An 11,051-nucleotide genomic window follows, 5' to 3' on the forward strand; every position below is an offset into this window, starting at 1 on the left:
CAGATAAATCCTATCCCCAATATCGTCCTATCTCATTGAGTGCTCAAATGTTCTCAGGCACGCCAAACCAAAACATCCCTAAGGATCACTAAATGCCATAGGGCACTGATCTTTGACGAGGCATATCTCAGAGCTCATGCGAGGTATGTATGTGATTCTAGGTCCTATAAGACTGTGTTGTGGAGACCTATAATAACCTCTCTCACTTTTTGGAGATCTTACTCTATTTTGATTTTGTGATGCTATCTCTGGTGATGCTGAAACTTGTAGTGTTGGCCAATACAAAGTTGCCAACTACCAAATCTCCCTCACCGTTCATCATGGGATTGAATTGTCTATTCTGTTAGCTCTAGGTGGTCAAGTAAACCCTAGCCCCAAGCTCATCCCATCTTGTTGAGTTCTCAAACATTCTCAGGCATTCCAAACCAAAACCTCCTTAAGGGTCACTAAATGCCATAGGGCAGCGATCTTTGACAGGGCATATCTTAGAGCTCATGCGATTTATAGATGTGATTCTAGGTCCTATAGGACTCTGTTGTGGAGACCTACAATAACCTCTCTCTCTTTTTGGAGATCTTACTCTGTTTTGATTTTGTGGCACCATTTTGGATGATGCTGAAACTTGTAGTGTTAGCCAGTACAAAGTTGCCAACTGCCAAATCTCCCTCACCATTCATCGTGGGATCCTTTCGTTAGCTGCGTGTGGTTGGGTAAACCCTAGCCACAAGCTTTTCCTGTACCATTAAGTGCTCAAACATTCTTGGGCACACCAAACTGAAATGTCCCTAAGGGTCACTAAATGCCATAGAGCAACGATCTTTGATAGGCATATCTCAAAGATCGTGTGAGGTATGGATGTGATTCTAGGTCCTATAGGACCATGTTTTAGAGACCTACAATAACCTCTCTCACTTTTTTGAGATCTTACTCTATTTTGATTTTGCAATGCCATATCGGGTGATGCTGAAACTTGTAGTATCAGTCAATACAAAGTTACCAATTGCCAAATCTCCCTCATCATTCATTGTGGGATTAAACTGTCTATTCCATTAGCTCTTGGTGGCTAGGTAAACCCTAGCCTCAAGCTTGTCCTATCCCATTAAGCGCTTGAACATTCTTGGGCACACTGAACCAAAACATCCTTAAGGGTCACTAAATGCCATAGGGTAGGGATATTTGATGGGGCATATCTCAAAGCTCATGCGAGGTATGGATGTGATTCTAGGTCCTATAGGACTGTGTTGCAGAGACCTACAATAATCTCTCTTGCTTTTTAGAGATCTTACTCCATTTTGATTTTGCGATGCCATCTTAGGCAATACTGAAACTTGTAGTGTTGGCCTGTACAAAGTTGCCAACTCCCAAATCTCCCTCACCGTTCATCATGGGATCAAACTGTCTATTTATTTTACTCCAGATGGCTAAGTAAACCCTGGCCTCAAGCTTTTCCTATCTCGTTGAGCGCTCAAACATTCTCAGGCATCCCGAACCAAAACGTCCCTAAGGGTCACTAAATGCCATAGGGCTACAATCTTTGACAGGGAATATCTCAGAGCTCATGTGAGGTATGGATGTGATTCTAGGTCCTATAGGACCATGTTGTAGAGACCTACAATAACCTCTCTCACTTTTTAGAGATCTTACTCCATTTTGATTTCGCGATGCTATCTCGAATGATGCTGAAACTTGTAGTGTTGGCTAATACAAAATTGCCAATTGCCAAATCTCTCTCACCTTTTGACATGGTTTCAAACTATCTATTTTGTTAGCTCTGGGTGGCTTGGTAAACCCTATCCGCAAGCTCATCTCATCCTATTAAGCACTCAAACATTTTTGGGTACATCGAACTAAAACATCCCTAAGGGTCACTAAATGCCATAGGGAAAAAATCTTTGATGGGGCATATCTTAGAGCTTGTGCAAGGTGTGGATGTGATCCCAGGTCCTATAGGATAGTGTTGTGGAGACCTATAATAACCTCTATCTCTTTTTTGAAATCTTACTCTATTTTAATTTTACAATGACATCTCAGGGGATGCCGAAACTTATAGTGTTGGCCAGTACAAAGTTGTCAACTACCAAATCTCTCTCACCTTTTTTCATGGGAATGAACTATCTATTGTGTTAGCTCTGAGTGGCCAGGTAAACCCTATCCACAATCTTGTCTTATCTCGTTGAGCACTCAAATGTTCTCGGGCATGCCGAACCAGAACATCCCTAAGGGTCACTAAATGCCACAGGGTAGCGATCTTTGACGGGGCATATCTCAGAGCTTGTGTGAGGTATGTATGTGATTCTAGGTCCTATAGGACTATGTTGTGGAGACCTACAATAATGTCTCTCAATTTTTGGAGATCTTACTCTATTTTGATTTTGCGACGCTATCTTAGGTGATGCTGAAACTTGTAGTGTTGGCCAATACAAAGTTTCCAACTACCAAATCTCCCTCACCGTTTGTCGTGGGATCGAACTGTGTGTTTTGTTAGCTTTGAGTGACCGAGTAAACCCTATCCCCAATCTCATCATGTCCCATTGAGCACTCAAATGTTCTTGGGCACATCAAACTGAAACATCCCTAAGGGTCACTAAATGTCATAGGGCAACGATCTTTGATGGGGCATATATCAAAGCTCGTTTGAGGTATGGATGTGATTCTAGGTCCTATAGAACCATGTTGTAGAGACCTACAATAACCTCTCTTTCTTTTTGTAGATCTTACTCCATTTTGATTTTGTGATGCCATCTCGGGTGATGCTAAAACTCGTAGTGTTGGCCAGTACAAAGTTAGAAAATGTTTGTAAATTATTTGCCTCTCTATTTCATTATTTGAATCGATTCACACATCCTCTGAAGGTTATGGAAAATTTCAGAGATTTGTAATTCATTTCTTGCCAATAGTGATTTTTTTTAGTACCTTCTAACAAATGCATGAATTTTATAGTATCCAAAATTTGAAATGTGAGAAGAGTAGGCAAGGAAGTTGTTATTATCAATGGCATGTGAATAGTGCACACACAATTGTTTGTGTTTGCATTTATCTTTGTCTTTGAAATCTGATGGAGGCTCATTTTTCAAGGTCATGATAGGAAACTTCTTTGCTCAATTGGTGAGTAAAAATCTTGTACGAATGGCTTCCTTATTTACACTTGTAAATGAATAATTTTGTAAACATGATATAAAAAAATCTTCTAGGTCTTCAATTCTTGGAGATACAAAAATCGCAGATAGAAAAAATCTTAAATTCTGGTTTCTTTTGTGTTTGTAAGATTTAGTTTTCTTCATCTTTCCATTACTGTTGTTAGGATTCAAAAATGCTCTTCTTCTCTTGTGCTTGAATATTTTTTATTGTATATGCTCTATTTGTAGAATTTACAATTTGATTGCATCTCATTACAATTATTTGCTTATTTTACAAAGAAATCTAAAAAAGGAATATATTTGAGAAATTAATGATTTTGTTTTATTTCACAAAGAAAAATTTCTTTTGAGTAGTTCTATTATAGAAATTAGAGTTGAGATAGTGACTTTAGGGGGAAGATTTGTCCCATGTAAAGTTTAAGTTTTCCAAATAGTAGGGTGGGAGTTGACTGGGTTTCCTTCAAAGGAGATGAAGGTCTACTTTTTTCTTTTCTCCTACACCCTGTAAGGTTTGGTTAGAAGTTAAGGTCTTGTAATTATTGAAATATAGAATCAGGGATACCTTCCCTTTTTTGAGATCTACTATATTGTCTAGAGAATACAAACTCCAATTTTCCCAACAATGGTTCACAGACTAAGATATTTGGGGTTCTTGGTTTCTAAAGGTTATTTGGTTTTGTATTTGTCTTTTTTTTTTGTAGTTTTCTAAGAACATCATTTATATCTTCTTCCTCCCTAAGAACTCTACTAGCTCTATGCTAATCTTCTCGAGTTCTCCTAAACTGCCAAGCAAGAATATTTAACTGACTAAGAATATCTTTTTTCTTGTTGTGAAAACCAATATTGGGTTCCAACATACGTATAATATTTTCATGTACTTTGTAAAGAAACTTTGAAAAAGCCCTAAAACTTATCTCTAACTAGAGGAACAACCTATTTATGCTTTGAGGAACCCTAATCAAGGGTTGGCAACTCATTTCTTGTATGAGTCTGTACTGTTGGAATGTATGTAGCAGACTGTGACTATTTTAGCACAGATTTTACTGATTTTTAATCTTGTTTGGATGAAAATCACATGGCTATTATCATTTTGTAGCTGTCTTTTTTTTTTTTTTTTCCATTTTCCATGCATTAGTTATAGTTTGTGACCATGTTTTGAAAGGTTTTGTAAATTTCTTCAAAGATACTTGTTTGCTGCCAGTTTTGGAGTTGTTTATCATGAAAGGGTTGTAAGTCTTGTCTCCATTGCAAAAATTCCATGGTTTTCTATATTTCAAGGATACAACCCTAATGTATTATATTATGCAAGTAAGGGCCCTGAAAGTGAGTGTAAGGAATTCTTTGACCAAGCCCTAAGCAAGCTAGGCAATGCCTAACTAGGGACCATTAGCAAATAAAGAGCTCACAAGAGAAAATCTTGAAGAATGAAGATGTTCCCTTTTGAGGTATTGAAGAGGGTTGTGATTAGGTTCTAACTTGTGGAGGATGATTCTTGATGAAGTGTGGAAGGTGTATTAAAAGTGGGGATAACAATCAACCAAGAAAATCCTACCAAACCCTCAATTTTGCTATTTTTGTTGCACGGCCTGTACACACCTTGAGACCCTAAAAATCATTGAGCATTGGTCCTATGTATCAATTTTTATTAAGGCTAGAGGTGTTGAAACTCTAAGAAAAAGGAGCTATTGGCCCTAGAAATGTGGGTGGAGGCCTAATTAGTGGCTCTCCTTGTAGCCCTTTTGTGAAGAAATCTTGAAATCAGATACAAACCCCTTGTTGTTATCCATTCAAGCATAGTAAAAGTGTTCCAATAACACCTTAAAAAATCATGGAAACCTTGGTTGGACTGGGGAGTTCTATGGTACCCTATTAGACCTATAAAGCTTTGGAGGGATACTGTTCCTAGAAGAGTAAGGGATTAATGCTACAAGTTTGGATCAGTTAACCTAGTGAGGAGACTAGGCAAGGTCAAGGGATGTCCTAAGTAGCAAGAGATCCTATAGACCACATAGATGTATAGAAAACACCAAGATCCACATATAATATACAAGGTTGCATGGGGATGGGGGTACGTAGGGTACTTAGGGTACGGGTATGGGTACGAGTACAAGTATAAATTTTTTTTTATAATAGGGGATGGGGGTACTTGGGTATGCCAAAATTAGTTTTTAATTTTACTTTTATATTTATAGAAAACCTAAATTTATGAGTCATGAAAATGATTTTTCAAATCAAGAACAGTGATAAAGTTTGCAAATCTAATGTATTTTTTTCAGTTTTAGATTTGTTATATGTTTGTAATAATAATTTATGATAAATGTTTAGATGCATAACATAGAAGGCAGGTTTAAACATGAACAAGAAGATCATAAATCATATGACAATGACATATTGCAAATGATAAATTTCTAGCTTTAACACTGATAAAGTTTATTGTTGATCAAAATTGTATCAAAGTTTCAAACTGATTAGGTACTGAATTAAGCTTAATAAACAAATAATAGAGAACGAAAACTTTAAACATGAATAAGATCATAAATCATATGATGATGACATATTGGAAATGATAAACTTATGCTTAAATAGTGATAAAATTTATTGTTAATCAATATTCTATCAATGTTTCGTACTAATTAGGTATTGAATTAAACTTGATAAACAACAAGCTGATACACAAACAAAAAACCAAAAAAAAAAATCCAAAGTTTCAATCAAGGTCCTTAGCTATGATGCTCTCCACTAAGTACCTAGTACTTGGGATACGTGTACCCAGTACTTGGGTACAAGTACCAGGGGTGTGGGTACAAGTACCCATGCAACCTTGATAATATATTATGATAACCAATAATGTCATACATGAACGAACATATAATATATTATGATAACCAATAATGTCATACATAAAGGAACATATAATATATTATGATAACCAATAATGTCATACATGAACAAACATATAATATAAAATGATAACCAATAATGTCATACTTTAACAAACACATAATATATTATGATAACCAATAATGTCATACATGAACAAACATATCATATATTAACCAATAATGTCATGCATCAAATAAATGTCATACATCAAATATAAAATGTCATAAATACATCAAATGTATATTGAATATGTCCATTGACATAAAATCCAACATTTATGTCCGTTGATGCATATACATGTATGTCTATCAACTATATCTTCTCCTTCCCATATGGGGAAGGAAACAAATCTCTAGAGGTCTTCGATCATTGTGTGGAGGGAGATGATGGCGATGATGGGGTCTTCCTCACATGCTCGCTCGTCCTCTTGTTGAGACTCTTCTCTAACTCGAGCTGATACAAAGTAAATATGAATCAATAATTATTATATATTGAAATCAAATATATCTACACATAAAATTGATCATTCTTACCACTATCATATAGTCACCTGCAAGTTCACCTCAAAGGCTCGTGGGTGATTGGGTGTAACAAGATGCTACAACAATTCCATCAATATAATCACTTATAAATAACATTAGAAATTTTGATACTAACTATTATAAACAACTAAAACTAAGAAAATCCTTTCATACCTTAGTCAATGGTTGTGAACTAGCCATAACTGTAGCCACTATATGATTGACAAACTATCGAAGATGTGGAGGAGTCTTAGATATCAAGAGTTGCATGCCATACAATACATGTTACATGTAACCTAAAACATGAAACAAATATAATCAAATGAATTAAATTAATGTGAAACAAATGTACCTCTACGAAGCTCATATCATGTCTAGGCTTGGAGTCTGTAGTGAATGTCGACAGTCCCATAGAGAACTGATGCACATGCATAAATTTTTTTGTCAATCCTTCATATGATTACCTGATAAATATATGTATTAATTTAAATGATTAAATTGATACATACGTTTGGACTCATCGACGGGACAAAAAATAGGGCCAAGGGATCACTACTCGGGTCATGAACACTCTAATCCTGAATTTTGAACAATGTCAATACATGCTAATTAATTAGTCATTCACTATACATATAAAATGTGATCAAATTAGTTTATTATAATTTTAATTTACCTATGTGTCAAAGCCAAATGTCTCATTTAGGAACTAATCAGTGACTAGCCCATCATCTGCACCATCTCCAACATGACTGCCAAATGTGCATAAGGATCTGCATGATGTGCACATGTGACTGTGACATGCAGAAGGCTCCTCCTCAACTAATGGACTCGTGCAATGAATGAGGGTTTGTGTCAAAGCATTAATAGTCCCTAGAGTATTGGCCTCTACATGTTCCTTCACAATTGAAGGAATTGCCACATGTTCACCTTGTGGCTTGACCACAGGTGCCCTAACTATATTAGGGTCATGACATGGCTCCAACCTCTCAAATGATGACCCCCAACCTCTACCTTGAGATTCTAATATACCAAAATAGTTGAGGATCTCCCCAAGGACAGACTCACAATACAATTTCTTTAAGAAATATATTGGGACCTCATTATTATTGTAGGGGGGGGCATCAAAAACCATCCACCATCTATCCCAAAAATTATTTCTAATACCATCATGTATGCACCAATGGATGGGGAACTATTTAGTTGTCTCTCTAACAATATTTTGTTCACAAGGCTTTCTAAATAATGCACAAATTTTACCTTTTGGTGTATCTTTTTTTACACCTTGATATGATAATTTGTTTGCATAATATCTTTTTTTTTTATCCCTCTTAACCCACAAAATATCTAACAGACCACCAAAAAAAGCTACGTGGGTCATAATGGACTCAAGGGAGGATGCCAATTAAGCTCTCATTGGATTGGTTTATCCACAAGCTTTCAACCTTCTAATGAGTGCTTCTAATTCATTTTTTCCTCTTTCTATTTCATCTATTATATTTTTTTGTGTACTAGGAGGAGGTCTTCCAATTGGTGCAGGTTGTGAAATTTCTTGTTGTTGTTGTTGAGGGTTTTGGTTTGGATCTTGTTGAGGGTTTTGGTTTTGATCTTGTTGGGGATTTTTTGGTTCTATATTCACATTTCCTAATAAGAAATCAATTTCAATCTAAATAAATAAACAAATTTAAAGAAAAATTGAAAAAAACTACAAAACAATACAAAAAACATATAAAACAATGCAAAAGAAGGTTAGACAACATACAAAATGATCGTGATCTTGAACTTCGATGACGAGGAGGCATATTGACAAGGCGGGTGGTAAAAATCTTCAATTTGTTGAATTCACATATGCATTGTGAGGAGAGGAAGTTGGAAAATGAGGAAAAAATGAATGGGTTGCAAGTTTGCAGCCCATTTATAATAATTTGGGGTTTTAAAAAGCACGTGGGCACTATTGAAAGTTAGAAAAAAAAATGGGTGTCATCTTTTTGGCACCACAACTTGGTGCACTTACCCAAGTTCATAATCTCAAAGAATAGGAGGTCCCATATCAAATATGAGTCATTAAATATACATGATTGTTCTTACGTTAAAGCTCCTTAAAGTGAAGAGTTGGGATATAAATGAGATCCTCAAAACTTATATCTCACATAATATTCCCTATCCTCTACACTCATCTACAGGAAACCCCATGCTTTCATAGGTTTGAGAGTAAAAGTTTCATACGTAACAATCAGAGTCTCTTGACTTAGTCCAGGTATGGCTTTGAGGGCTGCAAATGCAGCTATTATATCTTGCTTAGTTTCTCCTTTGTCAACTTTGACAATGTAAGCCTCCTTCATGCCCGTACATATGTCTTATATGCTTTCACAGATAACATCCAAAGAAGAAGCCATGCTTTCCTTCCTCTTCTTTGGCTTTCTTGATGATGGTGTGGAATGACTCTGTCTAAGAAATGTACTAGAAATATTTTAATGAATGAAATCTTCATCAATAGTAGGAGTGTCATCCATGGGTGTTTTAAAGTCCCTATCATCATCAAGGTCAACTAACTCATCAAAAAGGTGGCCATCTTCAGTCTCTGTGGCTATTGAAGCTTGAGTTCCATCTACCATGTCATTCCCAATAATGACTGCTAAGTAATTGAAATAGAGGAATGGATGCCTCTTGTACACTCTGGCATTTTTGAAATCTATCCTATATATGATGAAAAAAGAATTAGATATATGTCTTTTATTACAATTTTTAAAAAAAGATATTTTACTTACATAAAAATATTGTCAAGGCTACATTACCTTCAACAACTCTTCCCTTACATTATCATTAGCATTAATGCATTGTATACTCTCATTCCATGCAAATCCACTCATATTTCTCAATTCTTTCATAATTCTATAGCCTTGTTTCCATGTTTTTAATTTTTTCTTAAAGTTTTCCCTTCCTAGATTCATCTTCATGTCTTCACTGAACCTCCTTTCGATGGCAGCCCAAGCTTCTTTTTGAAACCCACCTTCACATTTTCTACCTAATTGAACTTGCTCATGGAGAAAATCCAACAATTTATGCTCCATGTCTCTTGTCCAAACTACTTTTCTATTTCTAGATGATGAATGAATCGTGGTCACACAAAGATCCTCATCTAAACTCGTCAAAAGATTGGTGAACGACATATTTATCAATGAATTGGTAGCTACAAAACTTCTAGAAAATATTTCATTGTCATTATTAAGATGAAAAATTATATCAAGAGCTAAAGATAGATGTGTGTGAGGTTACTTGCTACCATAGAAAGGAAATTCAAATGCCATTCATGTTGTTAAACAACTATCCTACCTCAACAGAATATGAACAGGGTATGATTATAAATCAAAGCATAGAGGAAAGGAAGATTACAGTAAATATGGAGGCATACGATGTAGTAAATATGGGTATGAATATCAATCTAAACTATTTGACAGAATTCCTCAAAGATATCTCAAGATATTCCTTAAAAAATAAAAGGAGTTGTCTCAAGAAACTTTCAAGAAACTAATAATCTATACACATTTATGTGATTATTAAATTCAGTTGTTCATTATAGTGTAGAAGTAAATTTTTCTAGTAGTTGTGTACTCATTTTCATTTTCTATCTTTAAGGACTTAATGTGTAGTTTTTTATTCAAACTCATTGATTCATATTTCATGAATAGTGGTTTACACAAATCTATCTCTCACAACAATGAATAGAACAGGGCTAAGCATCGAGACTTCCCAGTCAAGTGCACTTAACTACAGAGTTGTATCCATGGTCAAACTGACTTTACTTGCAAATGGGATGGTTGCACCCTGCTTGCAAATGAGGTTACAAGAAGAGTGGTTTTAACCATAAAGGAAGCTCATGTAGTCAAGCTGACCTGTAGTCGAGCTGACTTCCAATGCTCCACCTTTTTGAGCATCACTTAGATGCAATGAGTGCCAAGCATTCTATTCATTATCATAAGAGATGAATTTGTGTAAACTACTACTCATGAAATATGGATCAATAAATTTGACTAAAAAACTAGATAGTTAAATGCTAATGCTGATAGAAATATCACATTTTCTATCTTTCAAAATTATAAAAGCATGAACGGCTGAATTTAATACTCACATAAATGTGTACAGATTATTGTCAATGCATTTCCTACCCATTTTATAAGTCTTAAGGAGTTAGGCTCATGTTTTTCTAATAAGAAAATTTGACATCTCAGACAATGGAGATACAATGTATCGCTCTATTTTCATTTTTCCAACATCAGTTGACAATGCCTGGACTAAATCTTTTTGGGCATGAAAGCCCACAAAATTGGCTGATAAATATTTCTTTGAACAAATAAAATAAAACTAAAATAAAAATTTCCAAGCATGATCATCATCAAGCTACAAATTCATAAAGTTTAATCTTGTTCCTTAAAAAGGATTCTTAACTTTATATTCACCTTGCATATCCCAAATTTGATTTATAGTTCAGTTAATTGTCCGTTGAAAAACATTC

This window comes from Cupressus sempervirens, chromosome 1, assembly GCF_028749045.1.
Source record: "Cupressus sempervirens isolate cs-2001-9-10 chromosome 1, ASM2874904v1, whole genome shotgun sequence".
Classification (NCBI taxonomy): Eukaryota; Viridiplantae; Streptophyta; class Pinopsida; order Cupressales; family Cupressaceae; genus Cupressus; species Cupressus sempervirens.